The sequence below is a fragment of the Falco peregrinus genome, chromosome 10 (genome assembly GCF_023634155.1).
Source record: "Falco peregrinus isolate bFalPer1 chromosome 10, bFalPer1.pri, whole genome shotgun sequence".
NCBI lineage: Eukaryota > Metazoa > Chordata > Aves > Falconiformes > Falconidae > Falco > Falco peregrinus.
In genome coordinates, this window is record NC_073730.1 from 34,681,403 (window position 1) to 34,701,614 (window position 20,212).

General features: G+C 45.3%; 1 protein-coding gene across 1 annotated transcript in view; it reads right to left on the reverse strand.

Moving 5' to 3' along the window:
• The window catches only part of NEGR1 (neuronal growth regulator 1), a 295,277-nt gene that overhangs the window by 158,092 nt on the left and 116,973 nt on the right, over positions 1-20,212 (reverse strand).

A 20,212-nucleotide genomic window follows, 5' to 3' on the forward strand; every position in this document is an offset into this window, starting at 1 on the left:
TAAAGCATAGTCCTACGAAACATTTTTTTTAAACAGCTGTGGTATGGTAGTGACTTGAACAAATGTGATTTATTATGTCATATTTCAGCTTTTTTACAATTATTACTAGAATAATAACTAAAAATAGTGCTCTTTGGGGTGTAATAACCACCATAACTGGAGCTCAGTGAATAACAACACCCCTACAATCAGAAGCAGATGTACTCTAGACAGATTTTTTCCTTCTAAATTTTAGTTCAAAAATATTCCTCCATAAAGTAAACACTGGTTTGGTTTTTGGTTTTTTTCTGTGTGTGTGTATGTGTGGGTTTTGGTTTTTTTAAGAGTAAAGAAGTACAGCTGGAGAATGAAAACACCTACATCAGAAGAGTCTGACAGCATTTCTACACAATATCTTGGGGGTTTGAACATGGCACCGGAGATTGCAAGGGAATTGCAAGCTGAATGCACCAGTGTAGGTACTGCAAACTGTCGGAAACTAATCAGTTGAGAAATATAAAGAACAAGGTATATTGCAAAACCTAATTTGTAGTCCGTTTCACCTTCTGTAGAATCCAAAACCAGTCAGAGTATTAAAGGTCAATGTTAATTGAAAATCCTTTCCGTAGATATGCAACCAAAAAAAAAAAAGCCACCCAGGCATAACAGAAGTATAACCTTGTACTAAGGTAATTAAACACTGCAACATGCTGCTGTTGTCAATATTTTGTATTGCACGTTAGGAAACATTTGTGATTTCTCTCTAAAATAGCCTTCCGTCTGAAGCTGCTCACTTGCACACTGGGATGAGGAGACGTGCACTGTGAAGGATACTACCAAACACCACTGACAAGGCCCAAGAACAGCACGGCACCAAACACAGTTACTAAAACTGCGGAAAAAGTGGTAAGAAGCTGGTGAATACAGCTGACAGCATTTCTTAGCACAGTGAAGTACATCAGAAGGCAGGCAGAGGTTGTTGGGGCGGGATGCCCGCAGGGGTGAGCCAGCGCTGGTGCGAGTGTGGGGGACTTCTGACCCTCAGGCGGGCAGAGCTGTGGCCACGGTGAACGGGCAATGCCAGAGGATGGTCAAGCCCTGAAACAGGCTGCCCAGGGACGTGGTGGGATCACTATTCATGGAAGTGTCAAAAAACATGTAGATGGGGCGCTTAGGGACAAGGGTTAGCGGTGGGCTTGGCAGTGCTGGGTTAAGGGTTGGACCTGATGGGGTTAAAGGTCTTTTCCAGCCTCAGTGATTCTGTGGTTCTGTGGCTGTATGACACAAAGCTGCACTGGAGCTGAGGAACCCTTGTCGCTGGGAGAGGTAAAGGAGAGGCCACTCAGCAGCACACAGGCTGCAGGGATAAAACCGCTCCCGGGAGATGATCTGATTGTTAATGTAATTGATGGCTTTGGAATAGCCGTCAACTTTTTCTATCATCTGGAAAGAGGGGAGTGACGCTGGTGACAGGCAGGAGAGCCAGAGACAGAAAGGACACTAAAGACCACTCCTCCATCCCACGGACATTTCAACTGTGTGTTCAAGTGATGCTGGGATGTCTACATTCTGCTTTGCAGCGTTTGACTGAAAGCAATTACTTGACATGACAGACCAGGGATGGTCTCTGGAACTTCAGCCAGAATGATGATTTTTGTGAGCAGCCAGGAAAATGCATGAAAGAGCAGCAAGTGAGGAAAGAAAACAATGACGGGAAGAAAACCAGCAAACACCGGCAGAGCAGAGGACTGTGTAAAGTATGAGAATACGAGAACAGAAACACTGGAGATACTTCAAGTACCACCTTGCCATAGACAAGAAAACATTTGTCATAAAGAAAAGGAAGGACTGGTGGGAGGAGATGAGACCTGAGCAAAATCAAATGGTCATACCTTGGGTAGAGAGCATGGGAAAATGAGACTGTGAGAAGGGTGTCTGGGAGGCAATGGCCGGCAAGGGGAGTCCCTCTCGGTGCCTGAGAAGTGAGGGGATAAAAGGGCAGAGACAGCGTGCAGAGGGACCTTCACCAGCTGATGGGTACGACAGCCTGTCTGCAGTGAGGTTGAGGATATTTAGCTGTGGCTCAAAAGCCAACTGGGCGCTGTACTCCAGTTTCCCATAAAGAAGGTGCCATCTGTCATGTGGGAAAAGGCAGAGCAGCTAATGGAGTCAAGGGCAGAGAAAAACCCTGACGGGCTCACGTTTGAGAGCATGCAACTGCAAACCCCGGCGCATGTGGGGTGGTTTTTTTAAGCAGTCTGAAAGTGATGCTATGTGACTGGGAAACCATAAATGTATTATCTCCACTTACGGAAATGTAGGGAGTGAATCAGGCAAATTTGAGGCTAACCACCATGCCCACAATAGAGTTTAAGGCTTTAAAACAACTTTAAAAGTTGAAGGAAGGTAATACAAAGTGCGACAGACTAATGGGACATTTTTATTTGATAAAGAGGTTTTTTACATGAAGGAAATCCAACAGAAGAAGAGAATGCAATAGATCTCATCTCTTTGATAAAACATTAAAATAGCACAACTATGGAACTGTTAGATGGCAGAAAATGGTGATTTCGTAGCTTAAGCGTATGGCAGTATTGTTTAAGCAGAGAAATGACATTCCCTTTAGGAATAAGAAACTAGAAGCATCAGGCTGAAATTCTTCAGAAATAGATAATGAAAATAACTATTCATTCATTTAATTAATGATCTCAACATGAAATCTGAAAGGGTTCTGAGAGAAGCTGCATACAATATGGGATAAAACATCAGTTTATATAACAGGGAATTGGGATGTCGTGGGGAAGTATCACTTTGAGGATGAGGAGCACAGCAGATATCTGTGAATCGCTGCAGGAGGAGTTTTGTGGGGTCTGGTCCCATTTGGAGAAGGCAAGGAGCCACTTTCAAAGTCTCGTGAACATTTTCAAACTGATCCTAATGAACAGAAGACTGGGGAGAAGCACAGAAACATCAGACTCGCTGATGTTTTTCTACAATTCGTTTCTTTTCTACTGGTATTTCTGAAGCAGTTGGATACGGTCAGTTATAAGTGAGTGGTTTTGAAGGTAGCCTGTAGTTTCAGTAAGCATTTCCTATTTTATTTAACTCCCTTGTTATTTATACACATGCACACATCGAAAAAGATGCAAGAAAGCACTAGCACTATGGCTTCTTCCCACAAGAGAGAAACAACAGCCTCCTCTCCCAGCACACAAAACCAGCCTCATGTCACAAATTCCCTGCCCTCTGTGCAGCTTCTAAGAAAATAATTATCCTTGCTTAATAAATAAAAAAACCAAAACAAAACAAAGTTGAAATTTTTGGTTATTAATTAAAAACAAAAGTGGAATTCTCATCAGATGCAGACCATGCTAAGAAGGGGGGTGCTCAGGGCTGCTGTCGTGGCAGCTCCGAAGCATCCTTACACCCTTCTGACGGCGCCTGTTCTGAAAGGCCCTGATGGGGCTTAACACCCGGCGGCAGCTCAGCCCCCCCAGCCGCTCGCTCCCTCCCCCCAGCGGGGTGGGGAGAGACTCGGGAGGGTGAAAGTGAGAAAACGGGTGGGCTGAGATGAAGGCAGTTCCCCAGGTACAGCACCAGCTGTGTGCACAAGCAGAGCAAGCCCAGGCGTTCCCCCAGCACCTCCCAGGGCAGGAGGTGCTCAGCCCCCCCAGGGCAGCAGGGCTCCAGCACACCTAACGGGGCTGGGGGAGACCAGCGCCATCGCTGCCAGCGGCCCCCCCTTCCTCCTCCTTCCCCCAGCGCTCCATGCTGAGCGTGAGGCCGTACGGGGTGGGTACCCCTGGGCTCGGGGGGGGCAGCTGGCGCGGCATGTCCCCCCCCCAGCTCCCTGTGCCCCCCAGCTGCTGGCTGTGGGGGGTGAGGAGCAGAACAGCCCCCGGCGCTGTGCAGGCGCTGCTCGGCAATGGCTGAGCCATCCCTGTGCTCCCAGGGCTGCTTCCAGCCGAACCCAGCACACAGCCCCGTCCCAGCTCCTGCGAAGGGAAGGAGCTCTCTCCCAGCCAGCGCCGGCACAGCTGCAAAAGTTTCCCAAAACTTCTCATATAACCACAGCCCTTCTGATATCAAGGCTGTCTGGCTGAGAAAAGGGGAGATACATCAGTGCAGAAAGGAACAGAGACCTCTTGCTGTTTTACTTGATATACAAATTTTCTCAAAATGACTTCCTAAAACAAATACGAAAATTTGCTTTATAATTTTTAGGTGCACAATTATCATGGATAGAGATAAAATCCTGCTAAACACAACTTTCTTCTATACCCCACTAATTAACGAGAAGTACGCTGTATACAACTGTTCTGTAAAACATGAAAACCAAGGACTAAAAATGTAACAGATGTTTAGTTGTTGAGAAAGATTTTCAACTCTGATAAAACAAAAAAATCACCAAAGGTATTTCTAAAAATGTAACTAGGAGATTACATTTCAGTCTTGTTCAGACCCTGATGAAGCATGTTGTATGGTGGAAGCACAACAATTTCAAGCTAAAAATTACATTCCAAATAAGGTTCTTTGAAAACAGATTAAATATTTTACCTCAGACAGGCTCCTTCAAAAGCTCAGAGCACTCTTTTCTCTACTTTTACTCAAAACCCATGCAAGTTCCCTAACACTGTGGGAGTGAACTGATTTGAAAATGTTGCAGAATTTGCCTGCAATATTTTGCATAGGATGGCCTTGAAGTTAAATAGCAGCCAACTTGCTGTATTTTCCCACTAGACATGCAAGATGCAATGGATAAGTTGTGTATTTACTGCACGGAAGAAGTAATCAGAGGATTCATCTCAGGAATGTTTTCTAATCTAACAAATTTAATCCCTTCTGTTTGCAAATCACTTCTCATTTCTGAAAACACAGTTATTGCTTAAAGCTATTCTGCAGGCGACTTGGACTACACATTCCCCGATGTGTGCTCCTGGCCACTGGAGGCCAGGCTTCTGCACTGTTGTTACTGCAGACACAGAAATGAGGAGAAATAAGGATTTTTTTACCCCTTTAAATAAAAGCTTTATCTTTTTTTTGCCCATACCTTTATAATTTCCCATGAAAGAGCAGTCCTTCCACATGTTTTTTGTGACTTGACCAACCAATCGTGTACGTATTTGCAAAAAATAAGCACCGAGATCAACAAAAGCACTGACCCCAAGCAAGCTCGTGGGCTCTGAGCAGTGTGGGTGGACTCGGGCTGCAGCACCGCAGGTGACCCTGGGCACAGCCGCTGCAGTCCTCCCTGCGGCTGCTGCAGTTCTCCCTACAGCTGCATTTCTCACATGCTTGATCTCTGGATGCACTTCATTTTAACCAAGGACGGTATTTGAATGTTGGTTTTTGAGTTGCAGATAAGAAGTGATAACTCTGTGTTGCTTTCATTGCACAAACATGAACATGCCTAGACAGACATGGGCTCTTCTGGCTGGCAGGCTGTGGTGGGCCAGCTCCGCCGTGTAGGTGGGCTGCCTCGCTGCACAGGCATGCCCTCCCCGTCCGCACCCCTGCGCCACTCGGGGTACACTCGGCCATGGCCCAGGCACCTCGCCAGTGAAGACAGGGGAGGAAAGGCGGCTACAATGAGAGAAGACAGCGCAAGCAACATGGTAAGAACTACAGGGAACCCAGCTGGAGGGGTCCCAGCAGCCCCTCGCCATGCCCGTGCAGGGGTGCGACTCAGGCAGGCAGTGCAATGGCCACGTTCAGTCCTGCAGCGCACAGGGCAGTGCTGACCAAAGTCCTCTGTGAGAGCCTCTGGTTCCTTAAGACTACAGCAGTCTAGGTGGGCAAAGCACGCTACAAATACCACAACGGGAGTTGCCAAGCAAATTTTACTAAACCCATAAAATTCAGGTTTGCACTCTGGAGCGATTTGCCCATTAAGTCTTCCAAATATAACAGGGAACATAAACACAAATTTTCACCAAGCCAGATAAGTGAGTTTGAGCAGAGTTTTGATTTCAGGTGAACCTATGGAGATCTGGCAGCCTTCCACTGCAGCTCCCTCAGGGTGGGTCTGAGCCTTGAGCTAAGAGCCCAACTCCTCTTCAACTCATCCTGATGTTACGTGCCAGAAATACATCAAATAATGACACCAGAGCAATGCACGGTTCTAGTTCAGCACACACAAACCCCTGTGGGATCCCATCACTGAAGGTGCACGGTCAAGAGTTCAGCACCAGGAACGCGGGAGCTGTGGTCGATCCCTGCCGATCACTGGCCGATGGTTCAAGCCAAAGCATGCTGTTGTTTCATAAAGTCCAACAATAAAACATTTCTTACAGTTATATATGAGAAATAAATTATTGAAAAGATGACAACCAGTAGAAATGACAAGTATTAGTGACCTGCCCTCTCTTCCCCCTTTCCTCTCCTTCCTTAAATTCTGTTTTTAAACTTCCTGCACACCATGGCAGCATTTTCTGCAAAGTAATTTTTAAAATCTATGCATAGGACCGATTATTTTTAGAAGTTAATAATAACACTGTAGCACAACTGAAGAAAGCATAACAATCATTAAACAGTGACTTTTGCTCTTTTTACCTTTACATTGCTTGGAGAAGTATTGATTAAACTATAGATGAACTCAGAAGATAATTCTTCTATTTTTAAACTTGGAAGATTGGAAAAAAGAACAATTTACTTTTTAACTGATGATTGTAATCAGAAATTCTCTACTCAACAAGCATAGAAAATAGATTTTAATGTTACCTGTCATATACAGCTGAAGGTATTTTATTAGTTTTCCAATCATTATTAATGGGGACGATCTTTTGCAATTTGTAACTATGGAAAAATACAGTCTCACCCAGCTTCCTTAAAGTTTTTAATCCTCTCATTTTTGATACCTCCCACTTTCCTAGCTCTCTAGTCTATTATTCCCCCATAATTAAAACATAGACCTATTAATCTTTGTAAAAAACAGTACTTCCCAATTGCTTAATTAAAACTGCACACGGTCCCTTTTTACAAGATCCTTCACAGTGCAGCTGGGGCTGGAGCATCCCCTTCGCTGCCCTTGGAACACACCACACGGACTGCGCACACGGCTGCCCCGTGTCCCACACGTCCCCTGCGTGTTTGATGTGCACCTGTCTCCAAACGGCCTTCACTACACCCTCCGGGGTTACACCTGGGCAGCACTCGGGCAGCACTTCACAGGGAAAAAAGTCCTTTTTGGTCCTTCATTCAAGTAGGACCAAAAGGGACCATTATCCTAATTTCTGGTGTGACTGCTTGCTGGACCCAGATCGCAAGGCTGGAAGGGTAAGCAAGTTAAAAACTGTCTTATAAATCTGTAGGTAAATTCAATCCCTGCAACCCTTTAACTCCAGCCGTTCAGCCTCAGGGACCTCCTGCCAGTGCTCCCACCTCACCATCTCTGCCCCGCTCCCCCCGGGTGGGAAGGTGGGAGCTGAGTGCCAGGAGCCACGGGAAAGCTGGCCGGCCAGGAAGGCCACCGGGGGCTGTGGCCCTGCCCAGCTGCAGAGCCGTTCAAAACACATCCCTGATACAGAGGAGATGCTCAGTGACGTACTGTGAGATGCTTCCTCCAGGAAACACATCCCTACGCATTCCAGATCAGCACATGACTCGTTTCTGTGTAGGCTTGTGTCTCTAAAACCAGTAATTCTGTCACAATTTGGGTTAAAAGTTTCATCTAATTTACTGAATGTCCTTGAACCCTTTCCCCTGAACACCTAGAAGGATTCAATCTGAAAATGTTAATGGTTTCAGATAACTGGTGCTTTAGGTGTTGGAGGAGCTGACTGCACCGCCCACAGGGGATGGCAGCGTCCCCTTCCCATCACCCTGCATGGGGTGAGCATGCACCAAAGCAGACGTGAAGCTCTTAACAGAGCTGTTATTGCTTACCACAGCATCTTTTTGTTTAACAGTGAAATTGGTTTTGGCATTGAGTTATAGCCACTTTCCTCAGAACACAGAAAAAAAAAAAAAAGCGTTGCTAAAATTTTTCTTCCTTTAAAGGAGGTTGGTTTTGAGCTAAGCAGCAAGGGGAGAAAGAAACACAAGGGTCGAGGTTCAGCCTAGAAAAACACCCAGGAGCTCAGAACATAAAGTTATAGATCCACGCTTCAGAACTAGGAAATCACACCAGAAACCTGCTAAGAACTTCTGCAAAGTCCTTTTCCTGGTGGTCTCATAAATGCCTTCTCTGGGTTCTCCATGGATTCTTACAAATAACAACTTAAAGTTTGGTACCCTAGGGAAAATTCTCTGAACAATAAAAAGAACTCAGGTGCAACTATAGATGATCCTTTTAATACTGTAATCAAAATCAATTTTCTCTCGTATACTAAAGCTCAAAGCATGAAATTCTGCATAAAAAAACCAAAAAAACACCTGTGCAACTGCTCATGTTCATCCCAGATTTTTTTTTTTTTTAAATATTTACCTGAGACAAGAGTCTCAGACCATCCGGGAGCTGATGCATCGCTGGCAGGTGCATGGGCTGGCACACACCAAGCCCGGCTGTCCCTGTGCCTGAGCCTCGGGGTGCCCCCCGCTCCCCCCAGCAGCACAGGCACTGCCACAAGCTCAGTGCATCCGGAGTGTAAAGATGCTGTAGCCCAAATTTCACCATTTTCTCAGGGACCTAACTTGCCAGGCCTGGAAGAGTGAGCACAAGGACCAGCAGGTCACCTGGGGAGAAGGCCTGGCCAGCGCTCAGCTGCAGCTGCAGGAGCTGAATTACCTCTGAGGCATAGCAAGCATGAAATATTACAGAGGAACTGCACCCAGGAAACAAGGCATACAGGGCATTAATAACAAGAAAGACTCAACAAAATTTAAAAATCTTAATCTTAGGAAGACACCCCCCCCCCCCAAAAAAAAAGCCCAGAACAAAACAAAAAAAGAAAAGTATTGCTATTTCTTTATGAAACATGCAAATATTGAATTATCCTGCAGAGGGAGACTGTTCTGTTGTGGATGGGACAGAAACGTGCACAGGCAGTTTCTGGAAAGTCTGATGAAGAGGCGTTATGTAAAACAGGAGAGAGAAGCAGTTCTTTGAAAACAGAGTTTAAAATTAGAACCCCAAAACTGCCTCACAGCAGCCAAAACAGACCTAAAATAAATAACCAGCTTTGCCTGGAATTGAGTGTCAACCTGAACGTCCCCATTGCACGTCTAAGTCCTTAGATGTGCCGTTACCGCTGCTTTCTGCCTGCAGAGCGGCAGCAGCGCTCGGCTGCGATGTGACGAGGGTTCTTTGTAAGAACGTGCCCCTTCCCAGCCCAGCTCCCCCGTGCTGAGCCGCCTGCCCTCTCCTGCTCACAGCAAACACCAACCCACGTGAATCCGTGCATGCCGCACTCCTGAAACGGCACAGACGAGCTGGGATTAAGGAGAAGTGGTGCTCATGGATCGAATATAGATGGCAGTTCCTCCCTCTGTGCAGCCGCCAGCTGACAGCAAACACTCGTGAACTTTGCAGCGTTTAACATAGGTCCTGCAAACTCTGTTTTGCTCCCTCTCAGACACCCCTGGTAGGGTCCTGCCTCCTCTCAGCAAGTGCCCTGCCCCCCCCACTGCCCCAAGCCCACCTCAGCTTCTGCTCCTGCCACCCTTTGGCCAACCTGGCTGCCAAACCCTCCTCCTTTCTCCCGCCCTGCTACCGGCTTTCCTTCTCCCCAACAAGTCGGTCTCCGGTGATCTTTGTCTTCCCACACCAGTGGTGGAGAGCCCTGACGGCACGCTGAGGTGTTAACGTGCACAGAGGGGCAGCTTTCCTTCCCTCTTTGCGCGCATTCTGCTCTTTAGGGGCTGCAAAGCCCCATAGGTACCAAACCCCTTTATAGAGCAAGTTTGCTTGTCAGGTTCAACAGATGCAGCATATCTACCCAATGGAGGATGAAGAGTCTCCAAAGCCCGTCTCCCTCTGGGCATCGGGAAGGAGATGCCACAGGGCAGCGATCCCCCCACAGCTGCCCCCTCAGGACAAAGCTACGGGGGGGGTCCCTGCAGGAAACCCTTCCTGGCCTTCGGCAGTGCTGTGCGGGTGGTGGCTGAGTCTCCAGCCTTGCCTTCTCCCTCCTGCAGCCTCTGCTCGGAGGCATCTTTGGGAAAACAGCAGACTGATCTGTTGCACTGACAGCGAAGGAGCTAGCGATGTCACAGCATCTCCTCCCCTTCCAAGCCGAACAGACAAGACATGCTGGAGACATTTTACCCAGTGTTTGCAGTCAAATAATTCATTTAGCACCATATCAATACACTTCTTTGTAATTACCTCCTTTAAATAAAGACGTTCTTCCAAACTTACTACCCTCTATTTTCTGTGATTCTCAGCAGTCCATTACATTGCTTTATGAAATAGCAGCTCAGAACTGGAGATCTGCAAACTTAGGGAGAAACCAAGATAATTCTTTAAATATTTGCTGACCCATGGACTTTTCCGAAAGGAGCAGATAACGGTATGAGCTTTTTATCTGGCAAACTGCCCAAAGTAAATGGGTATACGTGCTACCTGAATTTTCATGAGTAATTAGCATAATTAACCTCCCTGCTCTGCTCCTCTGCCACTTTCACTGCTTCAGAGAATCGATGTATAGTTTATTAACCATGAGAACTCATCTGATTTTCTGCTCTGTAGCTGGCCGTGACAAAGTTGCCAGGTACCTGCCAGCCTGCAGACGGAACAAAAGAGGAGGCAGGGAGAGAAAGCAGGACAAAAAGACTGGGAGAGGAAGCAGAATAGATCTTCTTCATTACATATCTCCAGCTTCTTGCCTTTATTAAACTCATGGAGATGCTTTAAGTATTCTAGAAAATCTATCTGCAGATAAAACATAGATTAATCGCTATATCCCAAATATTTTACATAGAAAATCAGTAGAATATTAGTAATTAGTCGCAAAACTGTTTACTCTTCTGCTTCTACAAGATTTTAAATGTAATTTGCTCTACAGCTGATATTATTTGAACTTTAACCTGTATCGCTTTCAGCCTCAACACCTGCCAGTGCATCCAAGTCAGGCAAAAGCCCACCTCCACTGGGATTTCCTGGCCTCTAACGCTTATTGTACACACACACACACACACACACCCCCCTTCCCATCACCACGACGTGTTTCCCTCCTGCCCCAGGGAAGTGGCTTCTTTCCACAGCAAGGACCGAGAAGCTGTTGGTGTCACAACTGCGATCCATTGATTTGTTGCTTTCATTTATATGAAAATTTTCCCACCCCTTTCACAGATACATTTTCATACTAAAATGAACAAAACAGTGTAGTGTAAAGCTAAGAATTATTAGCTACTAATTATTCATGGAAACACATAGTATTTTCTCTTTGAATGCTCAGAAAGGGTATCACACAATATTATTGGTTCTGATAGTCTTGGTTTCATTTTCAGAGACTAACTCCCAGCTTAATCATATTATTTGAAATATTAAAAAGGGGCTGGCTGCTACATTTGATATTTATTAATTCCTAAAGAGGTAGGAGATAGAAACACTGACTTCCAGAAATTATGAAGAAGAAATTGCCAATGCAGAAAAGTAAGGGACTGATTCACTGCATGGTTTTGTCTTTATTATTTTGCACTTTTCTTAAGGGAGAGGGCTCTTTGAAAATTCAAGAGCCAATCATGTTTATTTTATAGGAATATATAAGTCAGCTGTTTCTTCTGATGATGGAAGCCAACCCAGATGGCGATTCCCCCCCCCCCCCCTTTCTTTTTTGCTACATGACACTGAAACACAAATTAAAGGAATAAAAAGCGACATAAGCTCTGAGACCACAGCAAGGCAAAGGATCTTGCCTAGAGAACGAGAAAACATTGGCTCCATGGACACACAGTGTTACTTTCCAAATTTTCAATATCACAGCACACTATTGAAGGATTTTAGCATTCAGAAATATATAACTGAATTAAAGCAGCCATTATACTAATTAACTGCATTTATTTCAGTTTCAGAACAGTTACCTTAGTCTTTATTTTTCATGCTAAAATGAAACAAAGGTTTCTTCACCAATGCAATAAGCTCTGACAGAAAAATGAGGGCTTACAAAGGGGAGACTATTACAGTAACACACATTCAGGATAAAATAATGAGTGTTGGATGGCTCTTATACTCAGCATCTACATAAATGCCGTAATTTGATAATGAATACAGCATCATGGCGATGCGGGGCTCGCACCAGCTGCAGCACTGGCAGAATACAGAGAGGCAGGCTTGCAGGCAGTGGACATAGCTTGTGCCCTGAGCAGGGAGCAGCCCCACCAGCTTCTTCTAGGAGAAAACTGGAGGTTCACTGTGCTGAATGCAAATATCCACCCGAGATGGAGCTCCCAGCCCAGGAGAAGGACCCAGGGTCTCCAGGCAGCCCCCGTGGGAGGTCCCCCAGAGGAAGGCATGCAGCCAGGCAAGGAATCCTGGGCTCCCACATGCACGGACCCCCTTGATATAGACTTTCTCTGCACTTGCCTCTGTGACATTTTAGAAGACTAAAGCAAAAGGCAGGTGTAACGGGGAAAAATGGCAAACGCTGTTTACCAGTCTTTTAACATATGCAATAAAAGAAGAATGTAGGCAGACACCTAGCTCTGTGCTCCGTTGGGTGGTTCCCTATGCCGTGCTGCCCAGAGACCCCAGCAGGAGCAGCATGGCAAGGGGTAGGAGGTGCCCTTGTGCTGGCAGGGCAGCTGTCCTGCCTGCCCGGGCTGCCCCACTTGCCCCTCCCCACGCCGCAGCCCCCTTCTGCGGCCAGGCTGGGCACTGGGACCATGCAGCACGGTGAACCTGCTAGCTACCGCCTTGCCTCCCAGTGCTGGGAACGTTATGAATACCTGCCTGCAGAACCAGGGCTACAGTGAGGTCCTCTCTAGATGTTAAGCGTAAAACACATCAAACGTAGTGAGAAAAAAGTGTCAACAGGAAAGGTGTGGGTGCTCCTGCTCCACAGCGGAGCTGCCAGCTTTACCTCTCCTTTCTCCAGGCAGACCAGTGGCAAAGGTCAGCGTTGCCCAGGCTCCAGGGATTTCTTAATATTCAGGGTTTGTGTCTCACGTGCCCTTCCTAATAGGCTTTTTTCACTATCAAGGCTTAATGAAAAAACATTCTTTCCAAGTGAAAACAATTTGGATTTTAGGATTTCCTTACAATAATATCTACACTATGAGTAGATACAACACGCGAGGTGGGAGATAATTGTGTGCTGTGTCATGTCCTTTATTGGATCAGTATTGACCTGGGACTCTTCTCTGAGAGGTAATACCAACCCTGCAAGACAATTCTCTCCAGGTTGGTTTAAGTAAAATAGTAGAGTTAATGACAGAAGCAAAGCTACCTAGAGAGGTGTAATTCATCATGGAGTGTTTCATGCCATTATCTTAAAAACATACAGTGTAGTAATCACTTGAAGTAGTGATAACACATAATTGTATGCTTCTCATAAATTATAGGTGAATGGGAGTTTCAGCTAATGAGTGCCAAATAGTGGCTCAGGAACTGCAGTGATTACAGAAGATGTGGTGATGAATGCATTTATTATTGGGATATTACAAACCTTTTTATAGCAGCGATGGCAAGTTTATAGATAAATAACCAGCCACAAAGGTACCTGCATGTCTAACCAAGACAACTAAGTTATTAGCCTGCAGTTTAACCAGCCTATTATACAAAAACAGTTTAAAGCTTGGTGAAAACAAAACAAAGAAAACAGAAGTCCCACCCAAACATCAGCATCCATGCGTATCTCCACACCATTTTGCCCCCACTTCTACAAGGCATGCTGGTGGAGTATTCTGAACAGAAAAAAAACCACTTTTGCATAGTTTATCACAGAAAAGCATCCCACATACATGAAATAATTAAAAGCTGCAGTGCTCCTTTATGGTATAAATAAGGTGCTGCCCAAAGCAAAGAGCTCCTTCTGCCTCACTGGTTAGGACGAGCCCTTGCAGCAGTGAGAGCAGGGAGCAAACCTGGCCGAGAACACACAGCCGTGCAGCAAGCCTGCCCTGTGCAGCGCCCAGGAAGGGTGACGCTGCACCCACTGCGGAACCCAGCAAAACCTCTTTCACAATGCGATTCTGATTCTCTTCTTCTTCTGCAATGTTCACCAGTGGAAAATGTTTTTTGAGAACAAAAAAAATAGCACTACTCCTTTGGGGCTTCTCTCCAAGACAGGAGGGCTGATGGCAGAGGAGAGAGGTGAGTCCCATTTCTGGGGGCTCCCCTCCTCCCACTGCCACCCAGCACAAACCTCAGTGATTCTCCCAAGCTCTTCTTCCTCAGTAAACACTGAGGACGAAGACACAGATGGAGAAAGATCAGACCTGCACTTGCTGGTGTAAATGTGCTTTGTCACTGATTGCAGCAGAGACCAACTGGGTCCAGCCTCCTGTTCCCTTTGGAGACGTATTTAATGAGCACCATCTCAGATACCTCTGCCAGTGTGGTTGCTGCTCAGAGCTCCATACATTCACAGAATCACAGTCACAGAAGGTAGGGGTGGGAGGCATCTTTGGAGCCCACCCAGTCTAACCCCTTACCAGAGCAGGGTCTCCCACAGCAGGTTGCATGGAGCCATTTCCAGGCATGTTCTGAATGTCTCCAAAGGAGACCCCACAGCCTCTCTGGGCAGCCTGTGCCCATTTAACACCTTTAACTTAAATTTCTTTAGATTTGCTTTTTTGGGTTTTTTTGCACACTGAAGGCCGGAGTAACTGTTAGCATTTCAGAGAAAGAAAATGCATGTTTAAAAAAAAGCAAGCAGAAAGCAAGTAAAAATCAAATAAAACCAGTTATGTGACTGGAAAGCACAAAGCAGCTGCTCTGCAGCCAGTCCACAGCTGGCGGGGTGCAGGGCTGAGCAGCAGCACGGTTCGCACCCCTGCACCCCCTGGCTGGTTGTGTCCTGGGGGTCGCTGGGCAGCTATGCCATTGAGACTTGGCACATTTTGATGTCAGCTTTCTTCCCCTCTGACCCTTGAGCTGCTAACTCGGACCCTGCCCAGGTTGGCAGATGGGTGCAGTGGGTCAGTATTTCTGCATTTGGAAGAATTCGAGTACTCCCTTGTTTTTTTAAATGAAGAAAATGTGTTAAAACTTATTAAAAAAACTGAACGAAAGTATTCTGGCATTCTGTAATGTATTTTGGCATTTTTACAACTAACACTTTTCCTTGCAGCAGTTTCTCTGCCGCCTGGTAGTGTGCTGTGTGTGACCAGCCACTGGTGCTTTTTTCATTATGGTGAAAATAAGCCAAGAGGCAGAACAAGAGAAGCATCCCATTTCTCTGAAGTTTCTGCCATTACATTAGTCCCAGATTCAGTTCCTACTCCAAACTCAGAATGATCTATGACTGAGATCTTTGCTCTTTGTCAGGCAGAACAGACATTACATGGAGGTGTAGCACGTTTCAGGTCAGTATATGATACATTTAGGAAAGTGCAGCTGGCAGACAAGGCCATTTCAACAATTCCATTTTTGTGAAAATATCTGAGAGTTATCTTCATCCCTCTGCAGAATGAAAATAAAATTTAAAAATACCAAAGGCTTTCATGAAATAGAATTCTCCACCCAAACTAATAACTAAATAATTCATACGACTTCTACCAGGGCTGATACATGATTTCATCTGTGCTTATCCCCCGGAACATTTAGTTTGCTGATATACTACTTTTTGGGGTATTAGTAATAAATAAAAAAAAGGCAAACTTAATTGTGCTGCAGTCCACTATAAGGAATCTTTCAAGAGAAATAAGAACAACCTTTTTATTTAAAAGAGGAAGAAAAGGTTACAGATGGAGCTGGGCTGGCTGATGTGAATACACGCACTGGCCACATGGATGCCTCAGGTTGCAGTTGCCAGCAAGCGCCAGATTTTCAGATGAACCTCACAGCTGCTTGCTCCATAGTACCACTACTACTATATTATTAATGTTATTAAATATCTCCCCGGGGGGAAGGATCTCAGCGTGGTGCTGGGCCACCCCACCAGCGCAGCACCTGAGAGGGGTCACTGTCCTTCCCCTGTGATGAATTTTCCTCGTGCTGCTTGTACGGTGCCAGTGTAGCAAGAAAATGAACTCTACCTTGGGAAAATTCACAGCTCAGGAAACAGTTCTGCTGATGCTGGGCTGTGTTCATCGCTCAAATGGGCTGTAAAATCCCCCCAGTCCCTGCTGGAGCTTTTCAGGAACAAGTCCGGTACGTCTCAACTGAAACACAAAGGAGCTGCTCCACGGTGGCCCTCAGCTCTGCTGGATACTGTGGTGGAAACCTCCGCATCTTATGCAATGCACTGATGTCCTAAGTATTCTGTAAGAGCAGCTAATGGAATAATTTTGGATAACCACTCCAAGGCGTCCTGCGTTTGACAGATCCCTCTTGGCAGTCCTGGTCTCTCTGCTTATGTACTAGCACCAACGGGGGAGCGAGACAAAAGCAGATAAAGGACATACTTCACTATAGTGGCATCCCAGAGAATTTCATGTATTCATATTTCAATTCATGTATTCTGAAGTTCCATCTTTTGAAGGATACACCCTGGATCCAATCCCTTCCATATTACTGACACTTAGATTTAAATAAGTCTCATGGTACAAGATAATGGAAGATTCAGATAAAGTGTTTGCTTTTAGAATAGCAAATTACAAGAAAAAGGCTTTTGAAATTACTGGGAGATAATAAACCTGACTGAATCCTTGGTTCATCTGGTGCTTAGTTTTCTAGGTTTTGTAGAAGAAACCAATGTAAGATCTGAAACAGTGCCTTCTTATGCTTGATTTGGTGATGCAAGAGGTAAGGGCAATACTGCGTGCTCTAATTATCTCAGTACCAGCAGCATTTTCCGTGCCTTTGAGACAGAGAGATCTGTTGCCGTGTGTACGTGCAGGGTGCCGTACCTGACCAGCACGGACAGCAAAGGAAGACTAACAGCAATGTGATGCTCTCCACAGTCACAAATAAAGTAAAACGATAAGAACTGGCCTACGGGTGTCTTTAGAATCAGATTGAGTTCCAGACACATATGGGTTATTATAAATTCGAGAGGATGCCTTAAATATAAGTCTTCAAATGTTGTGCCTAGACTTGTTATTTTTTGTCCCTGTACCGCTAATAGGATGAACATTTTTCTGAGCACCTTAGAAGCCTGTTCTCATTTCTCATGCTGTATTTCCACTTGACTTACTCATTGTGAAAAGAAATTTTACAGGAGGAATTCAGCTTTTTACAGAAGGCAGCCAAGGAAGTCGATTACTTAGCAAAACCTCCATCTCCACTCAAATGGTGCTCTTTATCTTCTTGCAGCAGACACTCAGATGCTTGCCTCCGTAATCCAGTCTGAAGAACATGGCCCACGACCATTAAACGTCGTTACTGCGGGATAATCACGGCTATTGATTCTGACACGCTGATTTTTCTGCAAAATCTCCCACTATCTTCCACTGTATTGCAGGGCTGGTCCTAGAGCACATCCACTGAATGAGCACGTAGCCAAGGTTTGTCTGCTTCTAATTGTGGCTGTGAATCCTGATTTATGACATAAAAAGAATCAAGTGGAAACCACCTCGTGCTTGCCTGGCTTTGAGGAAAGCAGCACAAAGCCCACTTGTCAGTGCCAGCACAGTCCACGGGCCTGCTTGGTCAGGTACCAGTGGCGGCTACACCCAGCAAACAACTCCATTGCACTACCTGTATTGAAAGCCTGTCTCTGAAGTGGTGATGCAGTTTACAGTAAATGATTTTAGCAGATGTGAGGGATGATTACTTTTAAATATGCAGGTTTTCACTTGCACTGCTCTAACCCAAAACACCGACACAGACTGGAGCGGCAGTATCACATCGGCACCACACTCTTCTGCTGAGGGAAGTAACAAAAGATGCAATCCTTCTTCTCTCCTCCTAGGCTCCAGTTGACTTCAGCAAGAACGGGATTCCACCCCAGATCTGCAACAACCTTGCCTACAAAGATAGTGAAACTTGTCACCTGAAGACCACACCGTCTGACGGCCACGTGCAGTCAGGCCCTTGGACTGATGCCTGCCTCACCAGTTTAGACAGTGATGCTGTGAGTCATCTCGTATAGAGCAGCCCAGGTTGGAAGGGACCTCAAAAGATTCCCTGGTCCAACTTTGCATAAGAAAGGGAGCCTAGACAAGAAGTTTCGGTTTTCATTTAACTTCAGAGAAATTAAAGGTACCCTTAATTGGGTGCAGAAAAATGGGATTTCTCAGTGCAGGTTGTTTTCTGAAGAAATAATAGTGCACACAGAGGATGACCAACCTACCCAAACAAACATTCACCAACTACCTAGACACAACTATTTTTGTGATGACTGGGAAATCCATTTGTGCCATTTCAATCTCTTCAGAGATGACTTCAGCTTGCACAACCACTCCAAGGCAAGGTTTGATACAGCCTGGCAACATTTGCATAACCTGTGTGTAACAAGGAATGCTTCCCAAATAGCTTCCTTTAGCACATCACCTATAAACAAGTATTTTAATAGTAACAACTAGTGGGAATTCCTTTTTTCTTTTCCCTTTATGTTTTCCCTTTGAAAAAGATATCCAGCCTTCTAGTCATGTTCAAAATATGTTGTTTATTCATTTTACTTGTAAAAGAGGTGGAAAGATAGAATCATGTCTTTTGAAAGGTAACAATTTCACATCAGAACAAACAGACTTTTACAAAATGTATCAATTATTGATAACCTCTGTATGAGGTATATTAAGATGCTGAGAGCATTAACAGGTGAGGTAATCACAGTGGAAAACATACAATGGACATTAAAATTCATATTTAGCTGCCAACTTTTCTCCATATGTTTTTAGATTAAATGATGTCTTATTACGCAGTTTTGACAAGTGAAATCATTGTTGGCCAGAGAACAGATGAGCACACGTTTGTTTTGTAAACAACAGCTAAAGGAATAGCAGTAAAAGTATTTGCAGTCGCATTGGGCGTATATTCCACCCATGCCAGTTTAGCCCCTTTCCCTCTTTTTGGACCAGGGTTTTGGACCAGTGAAGAAGATGCTGAATGAGCCAGAGCGACAAGGAGGGCTGAGTGTGGTGGTTAGCTCAGTCCTGCAGGGGGACAGCCCTCTGCAACCCCCCCCTTTCCCTCCTGGAGAGGGGGCAGAGCTGGTGCCACACAGGCAGTGTGAGCATTTGCATTTGTCAGCATTGGGAGGTGCTTGGATTACACAGAAAAAGTCCAGAGAGTAATATGTGTGTGTATATATATATATATCTATAAACAAACAAATAAATAAATAAAAATATATAACTATAAAATAAATATAGATAAATATAAATAAATAATTAGATTGGTCAGCTGAATGATTGCATCTCCTGTTTCCTACCCTTCTCCACTCCAATCAATACGGTGTTACGCAATGCGAAATAAAAGGATCTGCCATGCCACTGCCGTATGCCTAGCCAGCTTATACAGCCATATCATGACGCGTAGGTCTGTATATGTAAAATAACACCTAATTTGGTAACTATGTCATTATATGTTCTGTATCTCCATCACTACACAATCATTATACAGAAGCACGCATGATTCATATGCCTTTTCAGAAAGGTGTTTAAATTAAGGCTAAAAGCAATTATGACCAAAGCACAAACTTTAAAGGGTAGTATATTATGAAAGATGGCAGGGCAGTTACTGACCTTGCAGAGGAGGGAGCTGTACGGGTGGGTGAGCTTGCCCAGCCCCCCCCCCACGCCGTCGCTGCCTTCCCCACCTGCTGCAGCTCAAGTGCAGCCGGGGCTGGCGTGCAGTGTGGGCTTGGGCTGCGGCGTGCGGGGGGCAGCCAGGCCAGGGTGGGAGGGGGGGCAAGGCAGGTCGCTCTTGGGATTTCATGTCTGCAAAGCCTACTACTCGCTAACCACCCCCGACCTGATCTGCTTTCGCTGGGTTTGACCATCTCGGATGAGAGAAGGGAATACTGCTCTGAAAGGAACTATATAGCAAGATTATCTTGCTTAATAATTCATCCCACACATGCATACACATCTATTTATCAGTGTTTATTTAAATTAATGGCAAAAATATGTTTCCTTCTTTGATTCCCTGAGCCAGGCAAGAGTCGGTCAGCAAGCACAGCTTTTCTCCACCCTGAGCATGAACAGAAGTATTTGCTGAATGCCGGTGGGTTATAGCCCTGCAGAGCATAAAACCAGCTACTTTATTTTTTTATTATTATTATATGTAACTGGAAAGAATTCAGCTTGA